Raw genomic sequence first — 12,747 nt, 5'->3', positions numbered from 1 at the left:
TGACGCGGTTTCGTGCCGCCCCGGCAGACGCGGTTTTTTGCCGCCCCGGCAGACGCGTTTTTTTTTTCTTTCGCCCCGGCTGACGCAGTTTTCGCGCCGCCCCGGCAGACGCGGTTTTCGCGCCGCCCCGGCAGACGCGGTTTTTTGCGCCGCCCCGGCTGACGCAGTTCGGACTTGGCACTTTTTGGCTGAGCCTGGCTGGCGGCCCACTCACTCGATCGCCATGTCTGTTTGCCACAGTTTTCCCGGTGGTGCCGCACCCGGGCTCGCCCCGGCTGACGCAGTTTTCGCGCCGCCCCGGCTGACGCGGTTTCGTGCCGCCCCGGCAGACGCGGTTTTTTGCGCCGCCCCGGCTGACGCGGTTTTTTGCCGCCCCGGCTGACGCAGTTCGGACTTGGCACTTTTCGGCTGTGCCTGGCTGGCGGCCCACTCACTCGATCGCCATGTCTGTTTGCCACAGTTTTCCCGGTGGTGCCGCACCCGGGCTCGCCCCGGCAGACGCGTTTTTTTTTTTTCTTTCGCCCCGGCTGACGCAGTTTTCGCGCCGCCCCGGCTGACGCGGTTTCGTGCCGCCCCGGCAGACGCGGTTTTTTGCGCCGCCCCGGCTGACGCGGTTTTTGCCGCCCCGGCTGACGCAGTTCGGACTTAGCACTTTTTGGCTGAGCCTGGCTGGTGGCCCACTCACTCGATCGCCATGTCTGTTAGCCACAGTTTTCCCGGTGGTGCCGCACCCGGGCTCGCCCCGGCTGACGCAGTTTTCGCGCCGCCCCGGCTGACGCGGTTTCGTGCCGCCCCGGCAGACGCGGTTTTCGCGCCGCCCCGGCTGACGCGGTTTTTGCCGCCCCGGCTGACGCAGTTCGGACTTAGCACTTTTCGGCTGTGCCTGGCTGGCGGCCCACTCACTCGATCGCCATGTCTGTTTGCCACAGTTTTCCCGGTGGTGCCGCACCCGGGCTCGCCCCGGCTGACGCAGTTTTCGCGCCGCCCCGGCTGACGCGGTTTCGTGCCGCCCCGGCAGACGCGGTTTTCGCGCCGCCCCGGCTGACGCGGTTTCGTGCCGCCCCGGCAGACGCGGTTTTTTGCCGCCCCAGCTGACGCAGTTCGGACTTAGCACTTTTTGGCTGAGCCTTGCTGGCGGCCCACTCACTCGATCGCCATGTCTGTTTGCCACAGTTTTCCCGGTGGTGCCGCACCCGGGCTCGCCCCGGCAGACGCGTTTTTTTTTTTCTTTCGCCCCGGCTGACGCAGTTTTCGCGCCGCCCCGGCAGACGCGGTTTTCGCGCCGCCCCGGCAGACGCGGTTTTTTGCGCCGCCCCGGCTGACGCGGTTTTTTGCCGCCCCGGCTGACGCAGTTCGGACTTGGCACTTTTTGGCTGAGCCTGGCTGGCGGCCCACTCACTCGATCGCCATGTCTGTTTGCCACAGTTTTCCCGGTGGTGCCGCACCCGGGCTCGCCCCGGCTGACGCAGTTTTCGCGCCGCCCCGGCAGACGCGGTTTCGTGCCGCCCCGGCAGACGCGGTTTTTTGCGCCGCCCCGGCTGACGCGGTTTTTTGCCGCCCCGGCTGACACGGTTCGGACTTTGCACTTTTCGGCTGTGCCTGGCTGGCGGCCCACTCACTCGATCGCCATGTCTGTTTGCCACAGTTTTCCCGGTGGTGCCGCACCCGGGCTCGCCCCGGCAGACGCGTTTTTTTTTTTTTTTTCTTTCGCCCCGGCTGACGCAGTTTTCGCGCCGCCCCGGCTGACGCGGTTTCGTGCCGCCCCGGCAGACGCGGTTTTTTGCGCCGCCCCGGCTGACGTGGTTTTTGCCGCCCCGGCTGACGCAGTTCGGACTTTGCACTTTTTGGCTGAGCCTGGCTGGCGGCCCACTCACTCGATCGCCATGTCTGTTTGCCACAGTTTTCCCGGTGGTGCCGCACCCGGGCTCGCCCCGGCAGACGCGTTTTTTTTTTTTCCTTCGCCCCGGCAGACGTGGTTCCCCCCCCACCCCCCCTCCGTCTTTCTTTTTGTTTTTTTTTTTCGCCGCGGCTGAAGTGGATTTTTCGGTGCCTCGACGCCCCGGTAGTCGCGGTTTTTCCGTTTCCGCACGGCCCCGGCTGACGCTGCTCGGTCACAGTCGCCTTTTGTGGTGATTGCAGACTTCTTGAGCGCGGGTGTTTTTTTTTTTTGTTGTTGTTGTTGTTTTATTACGCATTCGCTCCAGCAGACGCTGTTTAGACTTTTTGTTTCCTCTTTTATCCTGCGACGAGGTGACGAGGTTTATTCGGTGCCCCGCCGCCCCGGCTGAAGTGATTTTTCCTGTCCCGTGCCGCCCCGGCTGACGCGGTTGGGACTTCGCGTTTGTTCGGCCGCCACGGGTTTTGGCGCACTCGCTCGGTTGCTTGTTGTTGCCACTTGTTGCGAACCCAGGTTTCTTGAGCGAGCGCGGGCGTTTTTTCTTCCTTTCTTTCTTTGTTCTATGTGTTAGCGAATCGGCCTTTAATATCACACGAGGACTCACAACCAACAATTTTCAGTTTGAAGTGTAAAAAATCTGCAGGTGTTGACGTAACTGACTTGCCCCGTACCCTTGAGTACATCCATGAAGTTCTCGTAGTACTACTAAATCGCATTATTCCAAGTGGAGAAATTCCCATAAACTTGCAAACCTCTACACGAAAATCGGTGCGCGTGATAAAGTTGAAAATTATCGTCCGATATCAAATGTGCCTTCTATAACACAAATTCTAGGAAAAAAAAAAAAAAAAACACTTGTTCGCCGTTTTCTGCGCCGTGACTGGCAGCACTCCGGCGAAGCGAAACGGGGTCGATTCGAGCACGATATCGGCGTCTTTCGACGTGCTCGCCGGCGACCGTCGCACGAGTACGTCGCACGAGCGCGTCTGCCGGGGCGCCGTTTGCGAAGCCGACGCAAAAGTGGGAACCGCCGCTCGGATGATCGCCGCTTTCGGCAGAGTGAGTGTTGGCACTCCGGGGAAGCGAAACAGCGTGAATGCGCCCACGAAATCGGCGTATTTTGAAGTGCCCGCCGGCGACCGTCGCACGAGTACGGTAAACCGCGTCAGCCGGGGCGTAGTTCGGGACGCCGACGAAAAAGTGGGAAGCGCAACTCGGATCTTCGCCGTTTTTGCAGGAGTGAGTGGCGGCCCTCCTGCGAGACCAAGAAGCATCGATTCGTGCACGAATTCGGCGCCTTTCGACGTGATCGCCGGCGACCGTCGCTCGAGTAGGGCAAACCGCGTCTGCCGGGGCGGGCTTCGGGACGCCGATGCGAAAGTGGGAAACGCTGCTCGGATGTTCGCCGTTTTTGGCCGAGTGAGTGCTGGCACACGGGCGAAGCCAAACGGGGCCGATTACGGCACGATATCGGCGTCTTTCGACGTGCCCGCCGGCGACCGTCGCACGAGTACGGTAAACCGCGTCAGCCCGGGCGGAGTTCGGGACGCCGATGCGAAAGTGGAGAACGCCGCTCGGATCTTCGCCGTTTTTGGAGGAGTGAGTGGCGGCACTCCGGAGAAGCCAGGGAGCGCCAATTAGCGCACGATATCGGCGTCTTTCGACGCGCTCGCCGGCGACCGTCGCACGAGTAGGGCAAACCGCGTCTGCCGGGGCGGGGTTTACGACGCCGACGCAAAAGTGGGAACCGCCGCTCGGATGTTGGCCGTTTTTGGCAGAGTGAGTGCTGGCACTCCGGCGACGCGAAAGAGCGCGAATGCGCCCACGAAAGTGGCGTATTTGGACGTGCGTGACGGCGACCGCTGCAGGAGTACGAAAAACCACGTCAGCCGGGGCGAGCGACACACGGCGGTCTGGGTGCTTATCGCTGCTATTATAGGGGCACCCCGGCAGACGCAGAAAAAAAAAAAAAAATTTTCGACCTTCTTTTTTGCTGGTCGAGCTCGGGTAACCCAGGTCGCAATGGGAGCCGCGCACGAAAGCGGCGTCGCGAGACGCGTTCGCGGTCGCTAGTCGCACGAGCTCGGCAACCGCGTCAGCCGGCGCGGAGTTCGGGATGCCGACGGCTAAGTGGGTACCGCTGCTCGGATGTTCGCCGTTTTTGGCCGAGTGAGTGCTGGCACTCCGGTGAAGCCAAGGAGCGCCAATTCGTGCACGATATCGGCGTCTTTCGACGTGCCCGCCGGCCACCGCCGCACGAGTACGGCAAACCGCGTCTGCCGGGGCGGGGTTCGCGACGCGTACGCAATAGTGGGAACCGTCGCTCGGATGTTCGTCGTCTTTGGCCGAGCGAGTGCTGGCACTCCGGCGAAGCGAAACGGGGCCGATTCGGGCACGATATCGGCGTATTTCGACGTGCTCGCCGGCGACCGTCGCACGAGTACGGCAAAGCGCGTCTGCCGGGGCGAGGTTTGCGACGCCGACGAAAAAGTGGGAAGCGCCGCTCGGATCTTCGCCGTTTTTGCAGGAGTGAGTGGCGGCCCTCCTGCGAGACCAAGAAGCATCGACTCGCGCACGATATCGGTGTCTTTCGACGTGCCCGCCGGCCACCGCCGCACGAGTACGGCAAACCGCGTATGCCGGGGCGGGGTTGGCGACGCCGACGCAAAAGTGGGAACCGCCACTAGGATGTTCGCCGTTTTTGGCAGAGTGAGTGCTGGCACTCCGGCGAAGCGAAAGAGCGCGAATGCGCCCACGAAAGTGGCGTGTTTGGACGTGCTTGACGACGACCACCGCAGGAAAACGAAAAACCACGTCAGCCGGGGCGAGCGACCCATGGCGGTCTGGGTGCTTATCGCTGCTATTATAGGGGCACCCCGGCAGACGCAAAAAAAAAAAAAAAATTTTTTTCGACATTCTTTTTTGCTCGTCGACCTCGGGTGACCCAGGTCGCAGTGGGAGCCGCGCACGAAAGCGGCGTCGCGAGACGGCTTCGCGGTCGCTAGTCGCACGAGCTCGGCAACCGCGTCTGCCGGGGCGGAGTTCGGGACGCCGACGGCTAAGTGGGAACCGCCGCTCGGATGTTCGCCGTTTGTGGCCGAGTGAGTGCTGGCACTCCGGCGAAGCCAAACGGGGCCGATTCCGGCACGATATCGGCGTCTTTCTACGTGCTCGCCGGCGACCGTCGCACGAGTACGGCAAAGTGCGTCTGCCGGGGCGGGGTTTGCGACGCGTACGCAATAGTGAGAACCGTCGCTCGGATGTTCGTCGTCTTTCGCCGAGCCAGTGCTGGCAATCCGGCGAAGCCGAACGGAGCCGATTCGGGCACGATATCGGCGTCTTTCCACGTGCTCGCCGGCGACCGTCGCACGAGTACGGTAAACCGCGTCAGCCGGGGCGGAGTTCGGGACGCCGATGCGAAAGTGGGAAGCGCCGCTCGGATCTTCGCCGTTTTTGGAGGAGTCAGTGGCGGCACTCCGGTGAAGCCAAGGTGCGCCAATTCGCGCACGATATCGGCGTCTTTCGACGTGCCCGCCGGCCACCGTCGCACGAGTACGGCAAACCTCGTCTGCCGGGGCGGGGTTTGCGACGCCGACGCAAAAGTGGGAACCGCCGCTCGGATGTTCGCCGTTTTTGGCAGAGTGAGTGCTGGCACTCCGGCGAAGCGAAAGAGCGCGAATGCGCCCACGAAAGTGGCGTGTTTGGACGTGCTTGACGACGACCACCGCAGGAAAACGAAAAACCACGTCAGCCGGGGCGAGCGACCCATGGCGGTCTGGGTGCTTATCGCTGCTATTATAGGGGCACCCCGGCAGACGCAAAAAAAAAAAAAATTTTTTTCGACATTCTTTTTTGCTCGTCGACCTCGGGTGACCCAGGTCGCAGTGGGAGCCGCGCACGAAAGCGGCGTCGCGAGACGGCTTCGCGGTCGCTAGTCGCACGAGCTCGGCAACCGCGTCTGCCGGGGCGGAGTTCGGGACGCCGACGGCTAAGTGGGAACCGCCGCTCGGATGTTCGCCGTTTGTGGCCGAGTGAGTGCTGGCACTCCGGCGAAGCCAAACGGGGCCGATTCCGGCACGATATCGGCGTCTTTCTACGTGCTCGCCGGCGACCGTCGCACGAGTACGGCAAAGTGCGTCTGCCGGGGCGGGGTTTGCGACGCGTACGCAATAGTGAGAACCGTCGCTCGGATGTTCGTCGTCTTTCGCCGAGCCAGTGCTGGCACTCCGGCGAAGCCGAACGGAGCCGATTCGGGCACGATATCGGCGTCTTTCCACGTGCTCGCCGGCGACCGTCGCACGAGTACGGTAAACCGCGTCAGCCGGGGCGGAGTTCGGGACGCCGATGCGAAAGTGGGAAGCGCCGCTCGGATCTTCGCCGTTTTTGGAGGAGTCAGTGGCGGCACTCCGGTGAAGCCAAGGTGCGCCAATTCGCGCACGATATCGGCGTCTTTCGACGTGCCCGCCGGCCACCGTCGCACGAGTACGGCAAACCTCGTCTGCCGGGGCGGGGTTTGCGACGCCGACGCAAAAGTGGGAACCGCCGCTCGGATGTTCGCCGTTTTTGGCAGAGTGAGTGCTGGCACTCCGGCGAAGCGAAAGAGCGTGAATGCGCCCACGAAAGTAGCGTATTTGGACGTGCTTGACGGCGACCGCCGCAGGAGTACGAAAAACCACGTCAGCCGGGGCGAGCGACCCACGGCGGTCTGGGTGCTTATCGCTGCTATTATAGGGGCACCCCGGCAGACGCAGAAAGAAAAAAAAAAATGGGGACATGGCGTGCGTCACCGTGCGGCTTCGCAGCGTTGCCGAAGTCGCCGAGCCCTTCGACTGAGCCGAACGGCGGACAGGGAACGTTGGTCGGCCGTTCTAACCTGTCGGTGCCACGCCGAGACGTCGTTAAGGAAAACCGCGTCGTGGGCCTCTACGACGCCGTCGAGTCGTTGTACGTTTGGTGTCCAGCGTGTCGGCGGCGAGTAGCGGACACGTCGTTCACGACTTCGGTCTTTCGCAGTCGACGCGAACTTGCGGAGAGTCGTGGTGCCTCACGTTTTCGGCAGAAACCGCGGCGGAATTTTCCCGTGCGTGCGCGCACGACCTCGGTGCTGTGCCGTCAGCGTAGTGTTGCACAAACTCGTGGCCTACCCAAGGTGCGGTACGTTTGCGGCCGTATCCTCGGTGGGAATTTCGTGAGTAGGGTCGCAAATTCTACGACCTCGGCGGGTTTGAGAGCGACGTAGACTTGTGGCACGCTCAACATGCCACACGTTTCGGGGCACACCCGCGGTGAAATTTTCTCGAGTACGCTCGTATTAGGGCCCAAGGAGGTCTGGGTACTTATCGCTGCTATTATGTGGGGGTTCTCGTGAGCGGCGTACGCGAAAGCGACCGGGTGTCTGATATGCGGCGGGCTTCGGCCTCGTCAAGCGTGTCCTCGGGTCTGCTCCAGGGGAATCCACGGCAGTCGTCTGCAGCCTCATCCGCTTGATGCGTTAGGGGCTGGTTGTCGGACGGTGCCGTTTTACCACGATATCGAGGTGTGTTCCGTGTCGTCCTCGGGCGATTCAGATGCGAAAGCGCCGAAGACGCGGGCGTGACCCGTCGTCTGGCGGCTTTGCAGTCTCGGCTCCGTTGCTAGTTCCGGCCGGTCCACCGACAGTGCAGCGGGCTTGGGCAACCCGCACGGCGCGACCGAGTCGATGCAACGAAAAAGAGCGAGCATGAACGTGCTTCTTGCCGCACGGCTCCCACTCGTCTTTCGGGAAGGTTGTGCCGTAGCGAGCTCGAACGCCGTCATCTCGGAGTGCAAAATAAGCGTGTTGGGGCGCCTGAAGGTGGCCTCCGCCGCACACAGACTGCGTCCGGCCCGCCGAGGGCGAGGACGGACGCGCAGTCGAACGATTACCTGGTTGATCCTGCCAGTAATCATATGCTTGTCTCAAAGATTAAGCCATGCATGTCTAAGTACATGCCGAAATAAGGCGAAACCGCGAATGGCTCATTAAATCAGTTATGGTTCCTTAGATCGTTTCTTCCTACTTGGATAACTGTGGCAATTCTAGAGCTAATACATGCAGTGAGCCTGGAGCCCTTTGGGTAACGGGTGCTTTTATTAGACCAAGATCGATCGGGTTTCGGCCCGTATTGTGTGGTGACTCTGGATAACTTTGTGCTGATCGCATGGCCACGAGCCGGCGACGTTTCTTTCAAGTGTCTGCCTTATCAACTTTCGATGGTAGGTTACTTGCTTACCATGGTTGTTACGGGTAACGGAGAATCAGGGTTCGATTCCGGAGAGGGAGCCTGAGAAACGGCTACCACATCCAAGGAAGGCAGCAGGCGCGCAAATTACCCACTCCCGGCACGGGGAGGTAGTGACGAAAAATAACAATACGGGACTCTTTTGAGGCCCCGTAATTGAAATGAGTACACTCTAAATCCTTTAACGAGGATCAATTGGAGGGCAAGTCTGGTGCCAGCAGCCGCGGTAATTCCAGCTCCAATAGCGTATACTAAAGCTGCTGCGGTTAAAAAGCTCGTAGTTGGATCTCAGTTCCAGACGAGTAGTGCATCTACCCGATGCGACGGCTCGGACTGAACATCATGCCGGTTCTTTCTTGGTGCACTTCATTGTGTGCCTCGAGATGGCCGGTGCTTTTACTTTGAAAAAATTAGAGTGCTCAACGCAGGCGAGTCGCCTGAATAAACTTGCATGGAATAATAGAACAAGACCTCGTTTCTGTTCTGTTGGTTTTTGGAATACGAGGTAATGATTAAAAGGGACGGACGGGGGCATTCGTATTGCGGCGCTAGAGGTGAAATTCTTGGACCGTCGCAAGACGAACTACTGCGAAAGCATTTGCCAAGAATGTTTTCATTGATCAAGAACGAAAGTCAGAGGTTCGAAGGCGATCAGATACCGCCCTAGTTCTGACCATAAACGATGCCAACCAGCGATCCGCCTGAGTTACTCAAATGACTCGGCGGGCAGCTTCCGGGAAACCAAAGTATTTGGGTTCCGGGGGAAGTATGGTTGCAAAGCTGAAACTTAAAGGAATTGACGGAAGGGCACCACCAGGAGTGGAGCCTGCGGCTTAATTTGACTCAACACGGGAAAACTTACCCGGCCCGGACACTGGGAGGATTGACAGATTGAGAGCTCTTTCTTGATTCGGTGGATGGTGGTGCATGGCCGTTCTTAGTTGGTGGAGCGATTTGTCTGGTTAATTCCGATAACGAACGAGACTCTAGCCTATTAAATAGGTGCGGGGTTCCCAGCACCTTACAACCTTCTTAGAGGGACAAGCGGCTCCTAGCCGCACGAAACAGAGCAATAACAGGTCTGTGATGCCCTTAGATGTCCGGGGCCGCACGCGCGCTACACTGAAGGAAGCAGCGTGTCTTTATCCCTGTCTGAAAAGACTGGGTAACCCGTGGAACTTCTTTCGTGATTGGGATAGGGGCTTGCAATTGTTCCCCTTGAACGAGGAATTCCCAGTAAGCGCGAGTCATAAGCTCGCGTTGATTACGTCCCTGCCCTTTGTACACACCGCCCGTCGCTACTACCGATTGAATGATTTAGTGAGGTCTTCGGACCGATGTCCGGCGCGGCCTTTCGGTTGCGCCGGTCTGTTGGAAAGATGACCAAACTTGATCATTTAGAGGAAGTAAAAGTCGTAACAAGGTTTCGGTAGGTGAACCTGCGGAAGGATCATTAACGGATTGTGAAGGGTGAGCGCCTCAGCTGCGTCTGCGCCCGACACTTTCTGCCGCTGACCCCGTTTGGACGCGGGGTCGGCTTTTCCCCACGGGGCTGCCTGAATGTGGAGCGGCACCCCGTGACAAATTGTTGCGCCCAGCGGACGCCAACACCGCGACCTTGGACGGTCGGCCAGGTGGCGGACGCGGGTACAAACGGCGCAACGCACTCATAGGTCGGCTTTCGACCCGCCACTGCACCGTGGCTCGAAGCGCTCGAAATGCGCGACCCGACCGCTGCGGGACCGCCTAGTACTGTAAACAGGAGCGGCGGAGCGCGAACGGCGAGTCGTGGTTACGTCGGTAGAAGGCGAGGCTGCGCGTTCCCGAAACGCCAGCCGAGTGCCCTCCCGACCGTTCGAGCGTGCAAGAACGAGACCCGACAATCGCGCGGCGACTGCCAAGTACGAGAGGAACGGCACAAGCGTCGGCGGTCGGTCAAGGAACTGGCGATGTGACGGGTCCGCTGTGCACCAGTGCATACCGTCCCGCCGTCCGCGGCAAGCGCCTCCGCGTCCTCGGGTGACGGAGGCTGCCGGTCGGTTCTTGCAGGCGAGGGATCTCGCTGGCACCGGTTCGCGTTGACGCGCGGCCGGTCATGGCACGGCGATGCGACGGCCGAGGTGCGCAGTACTCGATGGAGGAACCGCACGCTCCGATGACCGTCCCGCCCTCCGCGGCGTATGCGTACCGACCGTAATGGTTGCAGCAGCGCCGGCCGGCTTTTGAATTCGCCACACGAAACACGGTGCGAGATCGCGGTTAGGGGAGCGTCGACGTTGCCAGGCGTTTTGCTTGCTGCCGAGGGAAAGGCGGCACGGCCACGTCGCGCTCGTCGCGATTAGCGGGTCTGCGCGCTTTGGGAAGGTGCCGCAACGACTTGCCGAAAGAGGAAGCACGGAAGAACGAGGGACTTGGACGTCCCGACAATTGAACGCACTTGCGGCCAGGCCCTTGCTGGCTTCGTTCTTCCGCCTCGAGTAGGCTCGTACGCGGCTCCGGCGCCGAAAGTGGTCCTTGGCACCGACTTCGGTGGACGTGGGAAGTGCCGCGCAAGTACGGCGCGCCTGGCTCCACCTGTTGGCTAAAGTAGGCAGCCGGATCGGCATTTTGGTGTGCGGTGGCAAACCGTGGATGCGAAAAAAGCTTGTGCGATTTCGTGGAACAAAAAGCGGGGGTCCCCCTTTTTATGCGGAGGAGACCGACCCGCCCGCCGTGGTGAACCGCGACGCCACGGTAAAAACGGGAGAGGCTTGTCGATGGGACCGTGCATCCCGCGCTCCACGGAGGCCGGGAGGCGGCCGCCCGAGGAAATGTGTAGCCGTCGAGGCCCGCATCTGCGTGCACTCTTATCCAAATGGGTGTACCGCAGGCATTTTCTGGTTAGGCGGGCCAATGAGAGCGAGCACACAACGATACCTACGGGTCCGGCTTGGAGAACCGGCTTCGACGCCTCCCGAGTATTTATAGAGGGGTGGACCACGAAAGCACTCGCAAGTAGCGGAAGCGAAACGCCGTCCGAAACACACCGTTTGCTCGATTTGCGGCAGCCGAAAAAGGCGCGGCAGAGTTTTGGAGTCCAAGCGTGCGCTGAAAAGCGCCCTTCTTGGCCACTGTTTGGCCGAGTGCCAGAAACGTTTGGTTTTGACTGTACGGAATTGAACAAACACTTTTTCACGACTCTAAGCGGTGGATCACTCGGTTCTCGGGTCGATGAAGAACGCAGCCAGCTGCGAGACTTGGTGTGAATTGCAGGACACACTGAGCACTGATTCTTTGAACGCACATTGCGGCCTTGGGTCTTCCCTTGGCTTCGTCTGTCTGAGGGTCGGATCACATATCAAGAGAGCCTTCGGCGCACAAGGGAACGTGAGCCGTCGACTCGTTTTGACCGCGTCGGCAACACGGACAGCACGCTGAACACCTCACAGCGAGCGCCAACAGCGGCCACTCAAGGGCGAGACGGTGGCGACCGTCGTGCCAGAGCCCAACCGAAACGGGGGCGACCGACTGCATTGAGGATGTGGCACCTCGTTGAGACCGCCGCAGGACTTCGAGTCGGAAGGAAGCCTGCAGGGAAAGTGCGGTCGAGGTTGCGTACTCCTCTCTGCGACCGGGCGCGCAAGAGCTGCGAGAGCCACGGACGCGCAACTTTAACGCACGGTAAACACGAGGAGCGAAAGCCGGCCAGCAAAGCTTCTCCAGCCGTGCGCAAAGTGCGCGAGATCGCAGCCTTGCGTTGCGCTTGTTGCCCTCGAAGTAAGCAGGGTGTCCCGTAGACCGGGCGCTCGAACACGCTGCGGGGCCGTGCCTCCTCCAGGCTTTGCCGCGCGAACAGGGAACGTTCGCGCGCAAAGCGCAGGGAGGTGAGGAGGCTGCGCCCGACGTTTGCGGTTCGCTGCGTACGCGGTTGATGCGGAGAGCACGGCGCGACGACTTGCCGCGAAGCGGAAAAAGTCTCCCGCACGAGTTGGCGAAACGTTGGCGAAGCTTAAGGCGTTCTCGTCGTAGTCCGCCGTCGGTCTAAGTGCTTCGCAGTTCCCGTCCCGTTCAAAAAACTGGGCCACTCCAGTTGGGGCGGGGGCGACGCTACACGAGACGATGCCTCTCGCCAGGCTGCGTGGCTGCCCTTGCGGCGGCGGCGACTGGCCTCGGCGGTGTTTGGGCTTTCGACACGGTCGTTTATCACGCAACTGCTCGGACGACGCACGCGCGCAGCGGAATGCCGCTTGCCAGCCTTGTGAAGATGTGACCCTGTACAGGGTTGCGGGCGCACTTGGTAGGGCGTCGTACTCGGTTCGCGATGGGTTTACGAACGTGTCCCGTCACTTCCACGTCACACCGGTTGTGCGCCGCACGCGTGCAGCGGGGAAGCCGATTGCCAGCCTTGTGAAGAAGTGGCCCTGTACAGGGTTGCGGGCGCACTTGGTAGGGCGAGCGCACGCGGTCGTGCAGGAAGTTGATGGAAGCGAATGTATCCGCTGTCGACCTCAGATCAGGCGAGACAACCCGCTGAATTTAAGCATATCACTAAGCGGAGGAAAAGAAACCAACAGGGATTCCCCGAGTAGCTGCGAGCGAAACGGGACCGAG

General features: G+C 60.8%; 3 non-coding genes across 3 annotated transcripts in view; all 3 read left to right on the top strand.

Moving 5' to 3' along the window:
* The first annotated feature begins 7,798 nt into the window (after nt 1–7,798).
* Nucleotides 7,799–9,613, top strand: LOC142795904 (small subunit ribosomal RNA). Its single transcript, XR_012893399.1, has one exon. It is a non-coding gene; the product is annotated as a small subunit ribosomal RNA (ribosomal RNA).
* A 1,719-nt stretch (nt 9,614–11,332) lies between these two features.
* LOC142795903 (5.8S ribosomal RNA) lies at nt 11,333–11,485 on the top strand. The gene has a single exon (XR_012893398.1). It is a non-coding gene; the product is annotated as a 5.8S ribosomal RNA (ribosomal RNA).
* Nucleotides 11,486–12,639: 1,154 nt separating this feature from the next.
* The window catches only part of LOC142795905 (large subunit ribosomal RNA), a 3,958-nt gene continuing 3,850 nt past the window's right edge, over nt 12,640–12,747 (top strand). Inside the window, exon 1 of the ribosomal RNA XR_012893400.1 lies at nt 12,640–12,747. This exon is cut by the window's right edge and continues 3,850 nt beyond it. This is a non-coding gene — a ribosomal RNA (large subunit ribosomal RNA).

The sequence above is a fragment of the Rhipicephalus microplus genome, unplaced genomic scaffold (assembly GCF_043290135.1).
Source record: "Rhipicephalus microplus isolate Deutch F79 unplaced genomic scaffold, USDA_Rmic scaffold_943, whole genome shotgun sequence".
Classification (NCBI taxonomy): domain Eukaryota; kingdom Metazoa; phylum Arthropoda; class Arachnida; order Ixodida; family Ixodidae; genus Rhipicephalus; species Rhipicephalus microplus.
Note: the sequence above shows the minus strand (reverse complement) of the source record. Positions and strands in the feature narration are given on the sequence as shown.